This window comes from Narcine bancroftii, chromosome 13 (assembly GCF_036971445.1).
Source record: "Narcine bancroftii isolate sNarBan1 chromosome 13, sNarBan1.hap1, whole genome shotgun sequence".
In the NCBI taxonomy this organism is placed as follows: domain Eukaryota; kingdom Metazoa; phylum Chordata; class Chondrichthyes; order Torpediniformes; family Narcinidae; genus Narcine; species Narcine bancroftii.
Window position 1 is genome coordinate 18,669,056 of NC_091481.1, and position 20,515 is coordinate 18,689,570.

Here is a 20,515-nt window from a genome sequence, read left to right on the forward strand (position 1 = left end):
ATTTATGCTTGTGTGGTAACAAATAGCTAGAAATCAATAATGTGCAACTCTGGGTGTAAAGTACCAAGAATATCTGTGGGATCCATGGAAGGCTTTGTTGAGCTCTTTATAGTCAAGGCCTTTCTTCAAGGGTTGCTGTGTTTGGTGTTTCTAATTATGATGTGTGACACTTCTAATCACGTTGTGATTACACTAACACAGGTATTTCTCAACCTGAGGTCCGCAGATCACTAGTGGTCCGTGCGTTTGTTGCATGTAGCCTGTGGCGATAAGGCAAATATGACTGGTATAATAAAGCAAGGTTGTAAATTTGACAGCCAAATTAACAAAATTTCTCAAAATGATTTTCCCACTGAAACAAAACAAATATCCCCTTGATGGTCTTCAATGGCTGGACCTCGCCATCCAGCGCCTCACCTTGCCACTGGTAGTCTGTGGCTATTTTTAGTGATCTGCAGTGAGTAAAGGTGGTCTGTGCATGAGAAGAGGTCGTGAACGACTGCCTTAGCACATGAAGAGAATGACCCAATAGACTGGAGCTCCCCCGGCAGGGGTATCTCTTGAGTGTTTAATTCACTGAGTGCTTCTCAGATGTTGTTTCACCTGTTATTTTGTAGAAATAAAAACGGAATCAAGCTGGTAAGGTGCAAAATAAAGCCTGTTTATTCAGGTTTTTTACTATTCTCTCTCTTTGGACAGGACTGCTTTCAGCCCTTATTCTACCAACATAAGCGTCCTTTGGAATTAAATCAGTGGGTTTTAAACACAGTTTAAGAATAATAGAATTGTTGGGCTGGGTTTTATGATAGGAAACAAATTTACCATCATTTGCTGCAGTTACTCTGTGAAAGCAACTTCAGGTTTTTGAAGTACAGAATGTAGTAACCTGCCTTAATGACTATTAACCAGCAGCACTTGCATCAACAGTGTTGAGGTGTTTTGAAAGGCTGGTGATGAAGCAGATCAGCTTCTGTCTGAGCGGTGACATGGATCTATTCCAGTTTGTAATAACAGGTCTACAGCTGATGCCCTCTCACTGGCTCAACACAAAGCCTTGTAACACCTGGACAGCAAAGATGCATACATTGGGATGCTCCTTGTTGACTACAGTTCAGCATTTAACACCATCATCCCCTCAAAATGGATCAGCAGTTATAGAGTTCTGTGTTGTGTTTTGGCCTATGTGTTGTGTGGTTTTGTGTTGAAAAGTGGCAGTTTGCCTAAGAGAACCAAGACAAAGGTGGACTGCTGAGAGAGTGGGAGATGGACTGGGCATGTGCAGAAAATGATCTAAAAACTTCTGGACTTGGATGACAAACCACCACTGGGTGTGCTGTGGAGTGGAGGAAGAAGGCCCAAAACACGAGTCATTGTCTGGAAGACAGTTTAGAATGTTGGGCATTTTAAAAGGGATGAACATTCCAAAGGCGGCCATAAGGATCCAGACCAAGCCACTATTCCTCTCTCTGCAAGCAACACAAGAAGACCACTTCGAATTTTGTGCTCTCTCTCTCTCTCACACAAAGATCTTTTGGCGTCAGTTTACCAAACAAACTGAATTTTGTTTCTGATCTTTGCTTTGGTTGAGATCGAAGTTTTGTGAGTCTTGTGTGTTTTGTGTTTGTTTTGTGTCTAAGTTTTTCTGTGGGCTGGTTGGAAATATAACTTAGACTTTAATTACATATCTTATTTTTAGGCTGGGGAATTTATTAGTTTTACACTGTTATAGAAATTTGCATAGTAACCAGTGGGCATTGTTATAAAAGGGGGGATTTTTGAATTAAAGTTTAAAAGGTGAATTTTTGTTAATAATGTAATTGTTCATCTTTATCCCTATGTGATATGCCTTCTTTGTGGTTGCTGGTTTGATCTTGTAACACAGCAAAATCAAAGACTGGGAGTTAACACCCACTGTGTAACTGGATCATGAATTTCATCATCTTCAGACTACAATCAGTGAAGGTTGGTCAGAACATCTCCTCCACAATCTCCATCAGTACCAGAGCACCACAGGGCTGTGTTCTTAGCCCCCTGCCCTACTCACTTTACACCTACGACCATGCAGCTCGGTACAACAACAACATCATCTAATTATTTGCTGGTGATGGCACAGTAGTGTGTTGTGTAAAGGAAGGGGATGAGTCATCATATTGGATGGTGTACTGACAACAACTCAATATCCCCAAAACTAAGGAGCTGATTGTTGACTTCAGGAAAGGAAAGCCATAGGCGGGGCCAAATTAACATAGTAGCCAAAGGAGCATATGCCACGGGCCCCGCATTTGAAAGGACTTCCGCTGTTTATGACAATATGATGAATTATGAACTTAAACAATTTTGATTTCATCTTTGTGCAGTGGCTAGCAGCTATGAGATAGATAAAAAGACAGAAAACAAATAACATGACCGCCCAATATTTTACACAAAGAGACGCAAGCTCATTGAAGTCATGATTACTTAATTATTAGGTGCAATAATATGCTTGGAAATGTGAACAGCTTTTATTTTTTCCTACTGGAGCCAATAAGGTCAGATTGGTCCAAAGATGAGTCCATGACGACTGTGACCACAGAGCTAATCTGGATCGCTTAATCGATGTGGTGCCACAAAAATGCCAAGAGAATCAGTAGCAACGAAACAGAGTAACTTTGTAAAGGTGCAGCAAGGCAGGCAGCAAGTGAGCCAGTTTGAAAATGCCATGCAATCCTTAGTTAATCTCCAGACGTTTTTCCATCTATTCCTGACTTTCAGTGGCATGCCCACAGAAGCGCATAGATGGCTAATTATTTAAAACTTGCATTTTCTGTTTATTTACACAGTCGAAGTAGAACATTGAGAGAGAGAGAGAGAGAGTTGTCATGAGTAATGACGATATCCATTTTAAAAATAAAAAATATTCCATGTAAGGAGAATCGGCCTGCAGGTGACAATAAATGAATATCTAAACATGTTGTATGCCGGAAATGATGTTGCTTTAAAGGATTCTAATCTTCAGCTTAATTTTACAGTACAAAAATAATAGTAATGGCCCAAAAACGATTCCTCCAACCTTGTCTTTGCGCTACAGTCACCCTTCTCCCTCACTGCGCATGTACCAGTTAACATTCAGGACCATGCTGTGCCAGCGGCATAATTTAGGGTCCCTTTAAAATATATGCTAGAGGCACCACAATACCTAAATCCGGCACTGGCCGAGGTATAGAATCCAGTGATCATTGAAGGATCAGAAGTGGAGAGGGTGAGCAAATTTAAGTCCTTGGGAGTCACTTTCTCAGTGAATATTTTCTGGACCCAACACACCAATGGCATCGTGAAGAAAGCACATCAGTGCCTCTACTTCCTCAGGAGTTTGCGGAGGTTTGGTACGACACCAGAAACCCTGGGAAATTTCTACAGTGGTGGACTGACCACTTCATGGTCTGGTATGGGAATACCAATACCCCTGAGGGTAAAGCCCTCCAAAATGTACTGCACGCAGCCCAGGACATCACAGGAAAAGTCTTGTGTGATCTAAAATTATTAGATGGAGTAGATGGAATAAATGTAGATAGCCTTTTTCCACTGAGGGTAGGTGGGATACAAACCAGAGGACATGGATGTGGATTAAGAGTGAAAGGGGAAAAATTTAGGGGAAACATAAGGGGGAACTTCTTCATTCACAAAGTGAGATGGGAATATGGAATGAGCTGCCAATTGAAATGGTGAATGTGGGCTCAATTAAAAAATTTAAGAAGAATTTAGACAGATACATGGATGGGAGAAGTATAGAAGGCTATGCTTTGGTGCAAATGGTGCAGGACAGTGGTACTAGGCCAAAAAAAATGGTTTGGCGCAGACTAGACAGGCCAAAGGGGCTTGTTTCTGTGCTGTAATGTTCTATGGTACTAAGCACAAAAGTGGGCAGTAGCGGTTAGCGCAATGCTTCTTACAGTGCCAGACGTGGATTCAAATCCCAAGCTGGACTTGTAGGGCCAAATTGGCCTGTTACTGTGCTGTATGTCTAATCAAAAAAAAAACTTCTTCCACATAATGGAACATCATCATGGTAACACAAAAATCATATGGGTTGCAAGTTATTTTACCATTTATAGGAATATTTCTTGAGCTTTCAATTGCTTAACTAATGTCATTCATAAAGGTTGAAAGCACAGACAAACCCCAACTCTTTCCTAATACAATCCAAACCTCATTCAATGTTGTCTTGTATCATCCTCTGGTTCAAATATTTATCCAGTTTATCAAATGTGGTGTTTTCCCTCCAGTTAATCAGATTATGGAGCATTAGTTCGTGAAAACATTCTATAGAGCTAACAAATCTTTGGTCATACTGCTTAATGGCCATTACATCATGACTTTGCTTGGGTGATAGCCGATTCTTGCTTCCTGAGTCAGGATTAAGTCTCATATGATGATAGATTAATTTAAAGAGGCAGTTTTTAAGGAACAATCTAAAGAAAAAGAGATTTGGGGAATAAACTCACTGAGCAACAGTACAGTATTGGAGGAAGGCTGCTTTCCTAGAGGTTTTACCTTTCATCGGAGATGTGATTATCTCCTTACTAGGGTGACAGAGCTTGAAAATAAGTAATTCTCAACACTACCTTGGAAAAACTCTCCAGTTTTGAATTCAAACTTTCCTATATGCAAGCAGATTATGTACATTGCAGCAACCATCACTATATTTAATAACTGCAAAGTTCTCCAGAAGAATATGGACTGTACGACTTTTTACATTTTGTAGAATTCAACCTAATTTTTACTATACGGCAGGATTGCTTCTTCTAGCCTTGGAGTTGTAAAAACAATGGCGTCAAAGAACTCCTGAAAGGCAGTTATATATGATCAGAACATTTATTATTTTAACACTTGAATGTCCATTCATCAAAGTACTGCTGTTTTGGTAGTTAACAATGCATACCTTGTTTATCTTTTTCCCCAAGAATAAATGATATCCACCTTTCTTAAAAGCCTTAACATTAAATCTGCATGGTGAAAGGTAGCCTTGTCAGAAGCGTGGCGACTTAGAATAAGGTTTCACGATCTCCAAGTCAGACTGAAATCAAGGCTTTGGCTACTCTTTGTATTCTACACTAGGAACTGCTGTGAAGTGAGGCACTCCTCTCTCCACATTGGGGGTGGAGGGGAGGGGAATACCCTTACCTCAGGGATTCAGTGGAGACACCGCGTCTCCATTTTAAACCTCATCATGACACAGCTTCCTAAAAATCTCAGAGCTGTGGTTTTTAAACTTGTATCAGCCCATTCATGAACAGCTTGACTATTTGTGCCATTTAAACATTGATATTTATAAATCTAGACCAGTGCTGCTCAACAATTGCCCTTTGCTCTTCAGCATTTCTTCAGCTATAATTTTCTATTATTATAAAACATGTTTTATTGGCTTGCATAACTTGGAATCACAAGCCAAGGCAAAATCAAACAGTTATACTTTAGATTCTTCTGAGCTTTGAACACTTCGATTCTTTTTTAACACCAGGGAATATATTTTATCTGAAGGCTCTCATGGATTTAATACCAGCAACAACTTCCATCTCCACAATGCCTTTACTTTAGCAATAACACGTCAGGGTGTTTTATGCGGGCATTTTCAAACCAAACGTAAAACCAGGAGAGATTAGTGTCACATTTGTGGCCCGAAATGTGAAGTTAATAAAACATTAAACACAAGTTTATCAGGTAAACTTCTTAGTGTCTTTTTATTCTCCGGTTTCCTTTGTTCTCCTGCTTGTGTTCTTATCTCTCTCTCATACCACGTGACTTCCGGTATATCTCATACATATTCATTATCATGACAATTAGGGCAGATTTATATGGACTGGGCCCAGAGGGTTGGAGTTGAAGAGACTGAGGTGAAGAGATTTTTTGTGAGAGAAGCTATTGGCTATCTGTTTTGGAACCTGAAGGCCAAATGATCACATTCAGGGATAACTGTAATGCCAGACCTGAAGGAGGGTCAAAGGTTATTGGGCTGGACATGAATACAGAGACAGGGTTAAAGAAAAAAAAAGTAGGCATTTGAAAAAGTTAATTTATAAATCAAAATGTTGCTGCTTCAGGAATCAGTATCAGTCAAAGTGATTAGTTAATTGAATTGTTTTCTATAAATTAGACGTTGATCTTTGATTCAAATTGTGGTTCAGCCCTTTGTAAATTTAGAAATGAGGGCAAAATGTCGCGTTATCAAAAATAGAAACATATTAAGCAAATAAACATCCACTTATTTATATTGTCAGGATGTGATACTGGTGTAATTGCCCAAGATGATCTGTATTCCTGTAGTGCACATCGAAAGAATCAAAGACTTGTTGATCTGAACCAAGGCTTTTATTAACAAAAGATTGCGGCATATCACATGTAGGTCGACCATTCCAGAATGAACTGGTTCTGGCTAGGAGCAACCAGTAGGCCTGGCTACACTCTCAGCCAATCACAGCCACCCTATACTACAATATACACATATATACATCAGTGATAGAATCTGTACTATCACAATTCCTCAATGGCTGTTCCCTTGCAAAGGTCACTCTGAGGCTTCTTCTAGAATCGGTGGCATTGTGGAAGAGAAAACTGCCCCTACTGTCCTGCCATTGTGATGGTGGCCTCAACTTCGACATCGAGCCATACAGCATGGAAATGGGCCCTTTGGTTCAACTTGCTTGTGCCAACAAAGTGGCCCTTCAGGACTAGTCCCATTTGGCCCATCTCGATCTAACCTTTCCTATCCCTGTATCTGTCCAAATGTCTTTTAAGATGCAACAAGACTGATCGAGAAAAGCTTATTGGAGGTATTCCACAAATCCATCCTCCAGCTCATCATGAAAAGTAAATGATCTGATCAAGATGCGGGGAAGAAACAGGTGCTTTCTTCCATTCTACCTGGTCCTGTTCCAAATTGAAACCCTTTTGGGAACATTTAGAGTTTTACTAAATCACATTATTGGGAAACAATTGGCACTAAGTCCAGAATTGTTTCTCTTAAGACCTAAAATGAGGATGTTTAAGTACCAATTAGAATTTCTTAAAATCGCATTGGCCATGGCAACAAAACGTACTGTGGTTACCTGGAAATCTGATTCTCTTTTGGAGATAGCCCGTTGGAATACTGAAGTGTATGGTTGTGTTCCCCTGGAGAAAATTTACTTACAATTTAAGGAATAAGTACATGTTTCTGCCGGTATGGAAACCTTAGCTACAAAGTGTAGGGTTGAATACTTAATAAATAAGACATTTATTTTTCTTCCTTTTATTGTGATTTGGACACAAATAATTGGGCTTTTCTGAATTGGATTCCAGATCTCAGCAGCTCCTCTCTTTTTCCTTTTCTCTTTTCCATCCTTTTTTTCTTTCCTTTTTCTTCTTTCTCATTCAGTGTTTCGTTTGCGGGGAGGGGAGATGGGGATTATATTTGGAAACTTGTATCAATGATTAATTCACATTTATTTTATCTATTTGTGATGGAAATTTTGGTGCTGTTTGTTGATAAAGATCAAAACAAAATATTCAAAAAATAAATGATCTGATCTATAGGGTAAAAATCTACCTTGATTGATGCAATAACTGTTACCCTGACTGGATTAATTCCATAATTAATTTTATAACTTAAATTCTCTGGCCTATAATAAACCCACAGCCCTCCTCTGCCCCACTCACCTCCCCGCCCCCCCCCCCCCCCCATTGCTCCACTTGGCCTTGTATGGTCTCTCACCATGAATCAGATCATTTACTTTTTATGATTTAGCTGGAAGATGGATTTGTGGATAACCTGCAAGAAGCTTTTCTTGATCAGTCTAGTTGTTGCTTGACATTTGGACTGATACAGGGATAGGAAAGATTATGGGCCAAATATGCTGCTGTCATCCTTCCAGGTCTGATAATTCCCCAGGTTGCCACATTCCTTTCAGGTCCACTTATGTTCCATGCACTTATTTGCACGCTGTTCTTTGCACTCCTTTAAATCTACATATGCTTCACATCACCTGGTACACTGGCTCACCGAGCACATCTCCACTCCCAAACACCCTGCTTCACCTGCCAACCATTGCCATTGCGCACTCCTTGATTAGTTTCCTCAATACTCGGCCTGCCACTGCTTTACCCTATCAGGCCTGTTTGAGTACTGTGCTGCTATCTTCCTATCAGGTCCACTTAAGCATTATGTTGATGTCAGAAGTCGATTACAGCCATTGGCTTAGATCAAAGTTCACTGCTTTATCTCAGTGCTGGGCTGACCAACCCTTCAGGAATCAGAATTGTCAGTCTCCCACTTATCTAATCCAACTTTTTAAAAGGCTAAGTATCAGGCTACAGTTATTTCTCCTTTCCTTTGCAAACCTCTGTCACACCACAACTTTCCTTTACTGTAACAATGCTTGAAAAGTACTTCACTGGATGCATTAAGATGCCGAGAGGCTGTAAAATGTGTTCTGTAAATGCAATGCCTTTCTTTGCTCTGTTGAAACTCCTTGCCGAAGACATTGGTTGCAAGATTCTCAATTAGGTGATACATGAGAAGAGAAGGTGAAACTCGTTCAGTCACAGAGAGTCAGAAAATCAAGCACAGCACAGAAACAGACCCTTCACCGCCACCACTACCAAGTCCGCAGCCACTATAAACCACACATTTACACTCATCAGCTACCCTAGATCCTACCACGAGGGGAAATTTACAGCAGTCATTTAACCTACCAAGCTACACTTCGTTGGACTTTAAATGTTTTTTAAATTTAGACATACAGCAAGGTATGTCCGTGTGGCCCAATTTACATCCCATCAACCAACACCCCTGGTACATTTTGAAAGGTGGGAGGAAACCGTAGCCCCCAGAGAGAACTCACGCAGACACGGGGAGAACATACAAACTTCTTACAGACAGCGTGTGACTTAAATGCAGGTTTGGTCCTGATCGCTGGCGCTGTAGAGGTGTTGTGGTAACCACTACGCCCACCGTGCCACCCTAAATTTTGGAGGAGTGTTTGCTATCACAGGGAGAAGGTACGTGCTCTATTTTGTTGCCTAAAAACACATCTAGATGATGATATTAAGATGCTTCATTGACCTGTTGTGGGGAAAAAAAAGGCTTGGCTATCAAGGCTACTAATGTAGATATCTGCAATGATTTCTTGAGGTATGAAGCTTTATCTTGCACAATGTCCCCTTGAATGACTTCAACAGTGAATATGTAGCACACTTGTTTGGGGATGTTTCTTCGAGAGCATCGCTCAAAATATAAGCAGTTGTAATGGATTGAAGAGTCCTGAGGGAATTTACATCATTCATTCAATCTAGCAAATAAAATTGGACAAAAGGACACTCCAAGGAAATTCTGGGACAATATCTAAATGTGTAGATGCTAATTAAAGGCTCATACTTGTGTCATTGTAAAACAATTTACTGCGGAATGAAATAATGATTTTTTTCCTCAATTTTTGCAGCAACTTGTGAATGGGGTCCTTCTACTTTTATTGAGATTGGGGATGAGGTTGATGGGACAATTGATCTGAAACTTTTCCACTTCGGGATCCAATTAAAACTCAGGAGGAGATTCCTAATACTATGCTTGTCCAGTATTTATCATTTCTGGTCATCTATAGCCTGCAATCTACTTCCACTGGTAACTACAGATGAAAGCCACCTCCTTGCATATCGAGACACAGATGGGAAATGTATTGGTCAGCAACTTCTCTGTAGGGGATTCCCAAAGTTATAAAATAAAATATTAATATTCAGCAGACAGAAATCTGAAACTACTTGATGAACAGATCATTGCCAAATTATGGAGCACTTCATGTTGCAGTGTTTCCTTAACAGAATTCATTGCAGTTGGGCATCTGTGATAGTGGAATTCAGAAACATGCTAATGGCACGTAAAATCACTTGAGAGCTTCCGCCCTTGCTGTATTTCTTAAAGAACTGATTATAATGAATATATAGGCATTCTTTAGTGTTGAGAAGTACTTTTAAAATGTATGATAGAAAGCACTACTAAATTAATGGTGATCATGTATGAGAGTAACTTTTCAAACTGCTTCCACTAATTACTGTAGCAATGCATTATAATGACCTGCACAGTCTTCTCTGACTCCTAATGTAATACATTGGCTGTTATGAATGGTGTGTAGAACATTAATGTGAAATTATCAAATCAGTTTAGTTTGCGATAACCGTTTGACATTTCCATTTGTTATAGGAGGCGGTAGTTAACCTCTGAGGAAATAACAGCTAAGGAATTCCTCAGTATACTCATGTTGCCATGTAAACCATTAGAAAACATTATTTAATATTAGGAATGTGGGAGTCTCTCTGCGACTATGTGAGGTTTTGGTGAGACCTCGTATTTTACACATTTTTTTTGTCTTCATCAGAAAAGCATAAATGTGTCGTACAATGGGAGCTGCATAGACTAGGACAGGGGTGGGCAACTTTTTTTTTTTGAAAACTCACATTCCACCTTAAGTTTTCCCTATGCTCTGCTTAAGGTGGGATGTGAGTGGAAAGAAAATGTTTGAAAACCACTGGTTTAATTGCACCTCGTTGACTCGTTATGTGCACGGTTTCAGAACTTCCAAGGAAATGGGCCAATGACAATTTTTCTCAAGCAAAATATTTCAGTAACAATTAGGACTAGGCCAGTGATTCTCAACCTTCCCTTCTCACTCACATCCCACCTTAAGCAATCCCTTACTAATCACAACACATAGCATCAGGAATATTTAAGGTGGAATGTGAGTTTTAAAAAACATTTCCTCACTCCTGGACGAGGGCATTTTTTTCTGGATTTTCCGAGAATGAGTCGATTTCATTAAAAATTCTTACAGGGAGTGGCAGGGTGCATGGAAGGAAAATATTTCCACTCGCTGAGAAGTCTAGAATCAAGGGCCACAGGCTCAGAATAGGAACCATTTACTGCTGCGTAAAGAGAAAATAATCTTGATTCTTATGACAGTAAGTCTTCAGAATCCTCTGCTCTGTAATGCCGAGAAGACTCTATCATTGAATTAATTCAAACAGGAATGGATACATTTCTTGATGTTAAGGGAGTTTTGTCTGAGTGCAGAAAGATGCAGCTGAGGTAGATCACCTAAAATCTTGAAGAGTGGCTGAACAGTCAAAGGCCTTAAGGCAATCTTCTTCTCCTGAATGCTATATTCCAAGTGTCACAAGGCTAAAGTAAATTCTTTCCCATTACTCTGGTAAGCTGCTCGAAGGATTGCTATTGAGGGGCAAAATAAAAATCAGCAGGCCTTGTGGATGTTACAACCGAAGCAAGGAGGACAAATGACTAGAATATAGGAATTATAATAAATGTTAAAAATGAAGCAATAACTTAATAACAAGTGAAATCCTGTGAAATTGTTAGGCAGAGAGAAGATGGCTTATCAGGGTAGTTTTCTATGATTGATTGGCTAATACCAAGATTATCCATTATATCTCTTGTTGATCCAGTCAAATGTTGTAAAGAAAATATGTGACGTTGATGTATAGACATTGTTATTGGCGAAGAAAATGCTTGAGGCATTTTCTGCAGCAAGCAAATCCTGAGGTTTGAGAACAGATGTTAACACATGAAGAAAGCAGTGCAGCGAGATACTTCGACCTGATTCCATTTAGGTACATCAATAAAAGGTGAACAAATAGGTGTGGCAAAAACAATGCCAGTTTGTTGCAAGCTTGTGAAGCTGATGAATTTAGGTCTAGTACAATGGATTATCATTATACTTATTACTTTAGGCTGAAAGCCTATTAAATGATCCTTTCGGACGAGTGACATCAATATCTTAGTGAGTGCACATCATGTGCGTGCAAGTCAATGGTCTCAACACATCATTTAATCTGTGGAAGATGTAATGGGAGTTTTACCTGTATATGACCTTTGTGTGGATAATTTCCAAACACCATTGCATATGAAATCTGATCACATCATTCCCTGAGTTTATCTGAGCAATGTTGGGATCTAAACCTGTTGTTTATATGGCAATTGATATAAATTACATTAATTGATGTTTTAAAGTAGATCTAACTTTTATTTCTTCATGTTTTCTGTAACCATATAGTCTGGACTTGGTGTGCAGAGTTGGAAATTATGTTCCAGCTTTTCGATACCTTCTGCAATTTATCCAGAATACTACATTTAGCTCTGATCACCATATCCTGACGAAGATTTTTTTAAAATGAATAGAAACAGCCTTATATTAATTTTCTCTATGATTATATATGCAAGCCCATGTCTCTACCAGCCCCTCTACCCTCCCAACACATAAAACAAGACGACTCACTCAGACCTCAACCAGTCACCGCCATGCGCCTATGTAGTGCATGTATGGCTGAGGTGCAGTGCAGCGTTGCCTGAATAATAAATACCTAAAAATAAGGGTTAAAGTATGAAAATGGAATTTATTGCCTAGTCCGTTATTCCTTTGAGCATAAAATATTCTGGGGTGATCTCACTGTGGTGTTTCAAAATGTGTAAAGATTCAGTGTGATGGCCAAAGAGAGAAACTATTCATTTTGGCGAGATTACAGAACAAGAACACTGTGCTAAAATTATGAGTGATGTCTAAAAATACTTGTTTGCAGAAAGGATAATGAGAATTTGGATTTCCTAGCCTTTCCAACCAACAATCCCTCCTCAATACAAAAGGTTGTGAAAATTGAGGCTTTAATTGTAAATTTCAAAACTGGAGAAGATAGCTATTAATTGTTATTGAACAATAAAAGAGAGGGAGAGAGAGAGAGTCAATTTGCAGTACAACTGTGTTCCAAGAGAAGTAGTGAGATGATCCTTAAGTTGTTGAAGGGTATGTTTCTGTTCCAATGTTGCTAACTTGCTTTTCATAGAGTTGAAATGATTGAAATGATGGAAAAGGATTTCGGAAATTAACAGAACTATGAAGGACTTGGGATAGAACTACAAAGGCCAGAATCAAGATAGTTAGAAGAGGGAAAGAGGCATGGACAGAAGATTGGAGAAGGACTCAGAAAGCAGGAATTAAAGGACTGCAGAATAATGATTGATGATTGGGGCAAAAAAAACTTGCAGAGGCAAGGTCTGTCTTATCAAAGCTTTATCACTCAAATAAAAATAAACTTAAATAATACTACAACTACAAACATACGCACGCACAGAGATAATAGATTGATAGGTAGAAAGGAAATAGATAAAGGTTCCATTGTTGTCCCATAATACTAAATTTAGGATTTAACATACATGAAGTTCTTGCCTTATGGTAATCAGAGAGTCTGCCACTTTGTTCAGTGCCCCTTACAGAAATGAAGCCCCAGCGAGGATCGAACTCATGACCTGTGGTTTACAAGACCAGTGCTCTAACCGCTGTTATCAGATAGATAGATCTAAATGCAAAGTGATAGATACAGCTTTTACGCATATCCAAGCAGCATGACCATTAGAATTCCATGTAGATTGCAAGTTTCAGCATTCCTGGATATTTAGAAATTTTATTCAACTAATGGAAACAACTATGGTTAAATAATAATCAGATCAAGTGTCAAAATAAGAGATAAATGATAGAGTACATTGGACTTTAATGAATTTGAATTCTCTGAATCTGAAATTAAAGCCTCACTTTTTATGATTCTGGTGCTCAATCAAACTGCTGGCATTTCTCACGCGTTTGTGTACGTTAAATTGCAGCTTCTTTAGCTACACTTAGGGATGGGTATAAATCATTATTTTATGGCGCTCTATCTTTTTTTTGCATTTCTCCTCTCTAAATTCATCTTACACATGAAACCAACCTTTTGTTCCCATTATTTAATTTCCAGTAATATGTAGACCACCCAGCTTCCCTGTCTGGCCCCCAATGCTAGCTGACCTTGTAAATCATGCCCTTTTCAAACCTCTGTCATCATTGCCCTCTTCAGGCCCTTGACATTTCCATACTTGCCAACAATTGTCCAGCTTCAAGCTGTTTTATCTTTCCAAACTTGTTGAGTGTGTAGGTTCTTCATTGATGAATACATTTAGAATGAATAAAGGAAATTGCTTGAATCATGTTTCGACAGTAAAGGGATATAACACCTGATTTCCTTCTCTCTCCTACTCGTCTTTTAGTTTTGACAAGACTGATCACCTTGTGTTCCTCCTCTGCTCAGTTCAGAGACATTGTTTTTGCTTGGATTCACCCACGGAGTTCCAATTAATTCTCTTTTTACTCCCACACCATTAACCCTAGTGTTCCCCTAAGTCTTTTGTTTTGCATGGTATTCTTAAGCAATATTACTTATAGGCTTCAAAGTACATTGTTTAAAATGTAGAAAGAAATAGCTGCTTTTATAGTAGTCCACAGTATTTTCCAATTAAGTGTTGGGAAGACAAAGGGCCTTTAGCACATGCTTTTTCTGCATCTGTAGATCACTGTGTTCATTATCCTGTATATCCAGGTTACTGGGGTTCCAGGGGATTCTTTATGCTGGCGCACTCCAGTGGCCATGTTCTGTAACTTTGCATCTTCGATGTATATAGTTAATAAACTAGGCTTGAAGTTAATCCACTTGGTTTCATTTATCTAAGCTCGCATCAGTGTCCTCTCCCCTCCTCGTCACTATTTCAAGATGAGCCAGGCTATGAAACTTTTGTGGCCTGCTTAATGCCAAGTCGTGTAATCTTCCTCACAAAGATTCCTTACTTTCTTACTCCCATTTTCTTTTGCACATCCATATCCCTTGGTGATATCTTTGCTTAGTCCAGGCCTGAATAGTCCAGCTCATTCAAAATCATTTTACTTCAATTCTATCTTGGAAATTTCCAGCAATTTTGCACCTGTAATGCACAATACTACTGCTGCAAAACAACAGTATTCATGACAATAAACCTGATTCTGAATAAGCCCCATTTATCAATTACCTTCAGTTTTATTGGCTTATATCTTTCCCAATTTCTCAATGCATCTCGTTTAAAATGTACAACATGTATTTAAGTCTTTCATGGCCTCGCACATACTTTTCTCCCAAAATTGCATTCCTTCAGAACTCCTGGTTCTTCAAATCTGTCCTCATGAGAATCGCCCTCCTCATCACCCACCATTGATTAATCTGAACAAAAGCTGCAAAGTACTGTAACTGATGGCATACAAGACACATGGGCATATAACCCCCGCCCTATTTCATGAGGGAATTTTATGAATATTTTTAGTGTATTTAGTGTAAGAAGAATGCTTTTAATTCAGTTCTCACTTCACTTTGGTGTGCGGCATCACCTCGGCCAGCCGCCCAACCCCAGGGCCAGGGGTCCCCACTGGCAACCTACGGGTGTTGGCAATATTGGAAAATGGGTTCCTCCTGCACCTCTTGTGCTGCTGGTGGGGTCCGCCGTGGTTGGCCTTCTCACTAGGGGAAGTGAGCGGTGGCAGCGGAGGTTCCGGAAAACACGGGCAGCAAAGATACGGGCCCACCACCTGGACAGCTGCAGCACCTCTGTGGGCTTCTTGAAGCTGGGTGAGTAGCTGGCAATTGGATAACGGGGGATCCCTCCCTCCCTGACACTGGGACCAGGCGGCAAGTGAGTGGCAGCAGCGGCTCCAGAAAACATGGGCCACCTGAGGGGAAGGTGGCCCGCAAAACTGCAGGCCCACTTCCTGGACAGCCGCAGCAACTCCGCGGGCTCCTTGAAGCTGGATGAGTAGCTGGCGACCTGTTCAGCTGCCATCGCAGCAATGCCCATTGGACAGCTCCCTCCCTGTTACCAGGGCCAGGCAGCATACTGGGTGGTCAGTGGGGGATTTTCTCCCTCCCCCCCAATACCAGGGCCAGTTGGACAGTATTTTTGAGCCAATTGTGGGGGAAAAAGTGGACCATATATGCCGTCAAATACGGTAAATACAATTTGAAGTGTGTAACCGTCGCTGTCCATTAGATGGTGGGAACTGATGTACAATTTCACTCTCCTGAAGGAGGGAGAGAAGTTGTTTTCAAGCTTTACAAAATTAGAATGCATAGCTTAAGGAAGTGAGTGCTGAGTATTAATCAGCTGTATGATGAGCCGAATTGCTTTTCCATTTCGTTGTCAAATTATATCAGTTGTCAGGATAATTGGCCTTTGAGTACTGTGCATTACTAAAGTGGCATTTTACCTGTCAGTTTAATTTAGTGTGAGTGGGTCATGCATAATTAGAAGAGTTTTAAAATTGTATTTAACAACTCAGAAGACAAAAATGCAGATCGCAAGCATCGTAGTCTGTTGAGTGGAGCGCCAGGGGAATGGTGAGATTCTTCCGCGAGATGATGCTTTTACGCTTCACTTGGCACAAAAACCAATACTTAAACTTGTCACTGTGAAGACTATCTCAATGGAATTATGGCAAAGGCCTCAAGTGTTGTAAATGAGCCAGAGAAGAAAAAAACTTCAAACCACCTCATTGTTGATACCAAGAATAATTTCTATTCAAGATGCTTTCAGTTTACTCTTGGTTACGGTGTACCTGAGAGAAAGATACACAACTTCATTTTTTTTTAAAAAACTAATTTGTTCATGGGCTGCAAGTATTATTGTGAATCCCAATTTTTATTATTGTACTTTATATAGCTAAGATAAAGAGACAAAATCAGCCATTCAGGCTTGAGCCCTTCATCAGTGGAGGAAGGTGCCCTCCCTCCCTTATCCACCTATTGCCTCCTTCTTGTGGGACTGTGCTCCTCCCCCTCACCATTTTGTTTGGGCACCTGTCTATATTTTGTTCATACCTTAATGAAGGACTCAAACCCAAAACGTACACTGTTTGATCTACTGAGCTTCTCCAGCATTGCGTTGTTACTGATGCCTCCTGCGTCCCTGTAATCTATATAGCCCCCTGTCCGGTCCATTGGTGAACCTGAGCCCAGGGTATCCCAGTCAACCTCCTTGTCCCATGGTTCCAAACATCCAAAGCAATTAGGAAGCTGTTTGCGCGAAGCACTCAGTCCAAGACTTCCTTCTACGGCTTGGTAACATCCCTGTGCTGAGATTGAATCTCGTCATGGCAGTTGGCAAGTTTAAGGTCTGATATTTATTATTTCAATAAATCTGGAATTAAAAAGCCTATTGATGCATCCAGGTCCGATTACCTGGTTTGCTGAAGCCAGTCTCCAGCACCTCAGGCCTGTTATGAGGCCTGCATGGGTCCCCTGGTCTGTATGGTCCTTTCCAGTATTGTACCTGCAGCAGATGTGGACGTACCTCTCCATAAATCTTCGTCCGCGAAGCCAGGCCAAAGAAAAAAAGAAAAAGATAGGTTACAGATTTCCTTCCATGATCCAACCATTTTCATACCATAAAGGTTGTTTCACTGTTTTTATCATTGATACTAGCTTTTTAATTTCAGATTTGTTGAAGTAATAAATATCAGAACTTAAAACTTGCCAGCTGTCATGACGAGATTCAAACTCCGGGTGCCTTTGATATGGTAAGATGTTATAAAAGGATCACAGGGATATTACCAAGCCATAGAAGGAAGTCTTGGACTGAGAAATGCTGCTCCTTGCCTGTGCCCAGTGTTGATTTTCCACAGGATCCCTATGGGTGCAACTACCCCGAGGTGGTTTTCTGGCTCCTAACCTCATTGAGGCCAGATTGTCATCGCTGTACATAATGAATGGCCACCAGGCATCGCAAAATGTGGCCTCATCCCGACAGGCTGCTGACAGCATAGTCAGAATGCTGGCACCACTGTTCCTCCATGGCTCCAATAATCCGTGAAATTTTAAAATCATGGAAATATATCAATATTAAAAAAAATAAATATTTAGAAAATGAAAGGCTCATTTTAAAATGCATAAATTAGTTGAAAACTTTAAAGCTAATTAAAATGCTGCATGTAAAATAAACCACATACTTGCAGTAACCTTTTAAATGAACGTTATGACTCCTTTGATCATGATTTAGTGCTGTGTCAAGGGATGGAGCAGAAGGGGAGATGTGGGTTATGCCCCCGTCCCACAGCTCCATTAGCCCAGGTCAATTCAGACCCCTGATATTACTTGTCCAGAGATTATGTGTTCTCTTTGTGGTCATCGCTGGGATCCTATATCTGGTTCGACGGATTGTCCTTCATGTAAGTGGAATGTCAGTAACTTGGAAAGGGTGCAGGAGAGATTCAGCAGGATGTTGCCAGGTCTGGACAGACCTCTGAGACAGAGGAGACTGTAGCCACTTTTAGATGGCCAGAATGCCCCAACGTAAAGCCGCCTAAAAAACCCGAATGCGGCCGTTGGGAGGCCACCTGAAAGCGGAGAACCCTGACCCAAAGTGTATTTACTCAACCCTCTTTGGGTATGTGTATTCTCCGCTTCTGAGCGCTCCCCCTTAGGCACCTGAAAGCAGGCGGGACTACGGCCACAGTCGACAGGAGCCGGCATTTGCTCTGCAGCACCTCACCATGCTGCGGAACTTTCAGGTGCCAGAACAGCGCCTTCAGCGCTGCCACCTGACTGTCGCTTTGCACACACCCGCTGCCGCATTCTCTCAGCTATTCCACCTGAAAGCAGCTTGTGTGTATAAAATCATGAGGTGAATGCTCACAGGGGTAGACAATTTCCTGGGGTGGACAATTCTAGAATTAGAAGCATAGGTTTAAGGTGAGGGAAGAGATTGAAGGGGGATCTGAGGGGAAAACCTTTTAACTTAGTTCATATCTGGAATAATGTGCCAGAGGAAGCTATAGAAGAAGCAACTGGACATTTGGATGGATACTGTATATGGATAGAAAGGGTTTAGATATAGACCAAATCAGGGCAAATGGTACCAGCCCAGAATACTGACTTTGTTGGCATGAATGAACAGGACTAAAGGGCCTGTTCTGTGCTGTGTGGCTTCATTACCCCTTTTACACTGCAATCCCATTTAATTGGCATGTGAACGACCCATGTTTAAAGCCAGCTCGGGTCACTTACACTGAACCTTTGACATAGGAACCCGGCACCACGGTGCAAAAGGAGGCGGGACCAGCAGCATTACAGTGCTGGTGCCCCGGGAAGGAGGGTAAGGACCCAATGCGAAAAGCATTGGCTGGGATGCTACCTACCTTGCCGAGCAAATACCGGGATGAAAATGACCCCCCCCCCTTCCCGTGTTTGTTTCATTCTCACAGGTAGGTGAAGTGGTTAAAGGGCAGTTAATTCTGTCTTTTAAAGGCGGTGTAAAAGGGTCACATGACTCTCAATGCTCCTTTAATACTGCAAAGCCATGGTATTCCCGTAGGCACGTCCCATGTTAGAAAGCTGGTTTGCGTGTTCACACAGAACCAAAAAAAAAAAGTCAATGCACCCCTACCTAGCTGGTTCGAAGATGGGTAAGTCTAGACCCCACCCCTTCCCCCAATCCACCTTGCAATTCTTCCACCCAGCACTTGAAAGCTCTGTATAAAAGGGGCTAATGACTCCAAAAACATGGTGGTGGCACCCCTGCCCCCAATCCACCTTGCAATTCTTTCACCCAGCACTTGAAAGCTCTGTATAAAAGGGGCTAATGACTCCAAAAACATGGGTGGTGGGAGATTCAGTAGGGTGTTAATGGGCACTTGTAAGCGAATGGGGTTTTTTGAAATGAGTAGGGGAATGAGATAGATGGGATTGCTCTGAGATCTTAGAGACCCATTGGGACCACATGACTTTTATCTTCATTGTTAGGATAAGTATAACAGACGAGGAAATTCCAGCATCTGACCACCATCCCTACTTCTGTGCTACAGTCGACAGGTCCAGAGGGCTCTGCGGCCATCTGACGTTTCTTTATGAAGCTCTTGTCATCTGCACAATCTGACCCTTCAGAGGCTGCTGACCAAATGCTTTCTCAAAGACGAGGTTCTAAAAAGTGCCTTCAGAGTCAGCAATGTTTTTTGAGAGGATGGCAAACAGAATAATGGGCAGGCACTTGATGAAGTGCAGAACTAATTACTACTGTTACTGAATGGACTACCTTTGGATTTTCTTCGGCAGGACAGTGCAGCAATGATGATACACAGCTCATACTAAACGGGACTGTGCCAGACTTCACTGCATTAAATTTGGCATGTAAGTACAAGTTGCTGTCATTGTAGTCTGTGGTTAGCAATCGAATTGAAAATCCTGCTGACTTTTTCTTGTTCTTTTAAAATTATGTCGGAATTCATAGGAGATGGGAATATTCGGTCCTCATGTAACCGTAGTATGAAATAAATGAAAATGGAAAGCCCACTGAAATAATTGAACTCAGTGGACCCTTCATTGCGGAGATAATACATCAGATTACTGCTGCTCCGTAAGCTTTGCACAGTGAAGAAGCTAAAAGCTTCAGGTACCGATTTGGTTATTTTCAGTGACTTGGTGTGTTAAAATTGAGTGCTACTGACTCCAAAATTCCTCTAAGGAATAGTTCCTCATTTCTGGTGTAAAATGTATTTTGTTAACACCATTTGCAGATATGGAAGTTATCAGTGTACATTATTGGCATACTGTTTCACTTCCCTTCATCCTTTGCTGCCTCTTCTATTCAGATTGCTTACTTGATTTGCATTTGTTGATGATCTAT

At 40.8% G+C, this 20,515-nt stretch overlaps 1 long non-coding RNA gene across 1 annotated transcript; it reads left to right on the plus strand.

Moving 5' to 3' along the window:
* Positions 1–1,454: 1,454 nt before the first annotated feature.
* On the plus strand, positions 1,455–20,212 carry LOC138748191 (uncharacterized). The gene is made up of 3 exons (XR_011347860.1): positions 1,455–1,599; positions 19,945–20,019; positions 20,120–20,212. It is a non-coding gene; the product is annotated as an uncharacterized lncRNA (long non-coding RNA).
* The last annotated feature ends 303 nt before the right edge of the window (positions 20,213–20,515 follow it).